We start from the raw sequence: 2,071 nt of genomic DNA on the forward strand, positions 1-2,071 counted from the left end.
CAAAAAAAAAAAAAAAAAAAAAAAGAATGCCTTTCCTCCCCTTCCTTATCTAACAAACTCCTATGCATCTTCAAAACATTTTCTTCAAAGCCTTCCCTGACCAACCTCCAAGCCCACAGAGCTCAGGGCCTGTCTGGACACCTCCACTCCTGGCCAGGCCCACCCTGCCTTCAGGCCTGGGGAGGGGCCCATGGATGCCCAGCTGAGAGCCTGTCTGGTCCCTGAGCACAGGCCTGGCTTGGCCAGATGTCCCAGATTGTGGGAGAGCCCCACCATCGGCCCAGATGCTCTGGGGTCACATCACCTACTCGACCCCTGGGCTGGCCCAAGGTGGCCACATCGGTTGCCTTACCCTGTGCAGACCCAGATGTGATTTCCTGTCTCCCTCCTCCAGATATTTCCAAGAAAGGAGCTGGCACTCAACCAAGCGCAGCCCTTCCTCAGAGGAGAAGCAAAGCCACCCTCACCCAGGCTCCATGGGAGGGGGCTTCCCAGAGACCCCCGCTGTCCTGACTCCTCAAGGCAGAGCCCAGTACTCAGAACCTCGGCATCCAGCCCTGCTGTCTGTGCCCACAGATCTGGGCCCTAGGATCTGCCCAGCCTCTCTCCTCTGGCCCCTCCCTGCTGGCTGGGGCTGCACTTGCTCATTTCTGCCCGGCCCGAAACTCAGGATGCCGTGAGTTGAGTCGGGGGAGAAGACAGAGGCTCAAGGAGAGAGACAGCTAAGTGAGGACTGTCAGATCCAGAAGCTGGAGCATCACTGACTTTCAGAAGACGCACACATGCCAGGGCATGCCCTACACACTCCATACAAAAATGTTTGCTGAATCAGTGGATAGGTGAGCAAATGAATAGTGGGCAAATCCAGTGGCTGGAAGGAAGGAGTCGAGATTGCTTGTGGAGAGCTGAGCAGAACTCCAATTGAGAAGGGCCTCGAAAGCCAGACTGGCAGCAATAGGGAGCCATGGAGGGCTATAGGCAGAGAGCCAGAAAATCTGATTGACCTTTGATCCTAGGGGCCAAGAGGGGTGGAGTTAATGGGGTCTGTCGCTGGGGGGCGGGCAAGGGGGCTGGGCTCTGTGGCTCAGTCTGTAATCCCAGCACTTTGGGTGGCTGAGGTAAGTAAGATTGCCTGAGCCCACGGGTTCGAGACCAGCCCAGGCAACTTGATGAGACTGCACCTCTACAATAAATCAAAAATTAGCCGGGCATGGTAGCGCACGCCTGTAGTTCCAGCTACTTGGAAGGCTGAGGCAGAAGGATCACCGGAGCCCAGTAGGTCGAGGCTGCAGTGGCCAGGAGCGGTCACTGCACTCCAGTCTGGGCGACAGAGTGAGACCTCATCTAAAAAAAAAACAAACCCCAAAACAAAACACTGTAACTTACCATCAGAACCATTTTTCTTTTCTTCCCATCCCCCCCTCCAAGAAGGTGGGACTATAGACGCACAACACCATGCCCAGCTAATTTTTTGATTCACTGCAGAGACGAGGTCTCACCAACTTGCCCAGGCTGGTCTTGAACCCCTGGGCTCAGGCAATCCTCTCGCCTCTGACTCCCAAAGTGCTGAGATTACAGGTGTGAGCCACCATGCCCGGCTGAGGCATTTTCCCTTTTAACATTCTTGCTCCATATTTATTGACTTATTTTATTTTTAGAGTCAGAGTCTTTGCCACCCAGACTGGAGGGCAATGGTGTGACCACTGTTCACTGCAGCCTCTACCTCCAGGGCTCAAACAATCCTCCCATCTCGGCCTCCTGAGTTGCCAGGACTACAAACATGCACCACCAAGCTCGCCTGATTTTTTTTTTTTTTGAGTTGAAGTCTCATTCAGACTGGAGTCGCCCAGACTGGAGTCGCCCACTCCCGGCCACCGCAGACTCGCCTGCTGGGTGCCGGCGATCCTTCCGCCTCAGGCTTCCAAGTAGCTGGAACTACAGGTGTGCGCTACCACGCCCGGCTAATTTTTGATTTATTGTAGAGATGAGGTCTCGCCAGGTTGCCCAGGCGGGTCTCGAACCCGCGGGCTCAGGCAATCACCTCAGCCTCCCAAAGGCCTGGGATTACAGG

This window comes from Carlito syrichta, unplaced genomic scaffold (genome assembly GCF_000164805.1).
Source record: "Carlito syrichta isolate Samal-C Ts95f unplaced genomic scaffold, Tarsius_syrichta-2.0.1 Scaffold311867, whole genome shotgun sequence".
Classification (NCBI taxonomy): Eukaryota; Metazoa; Chordata; class Mammalia; order Primates; family Tarsiidae; genus Carlito; species Carlito syrichta.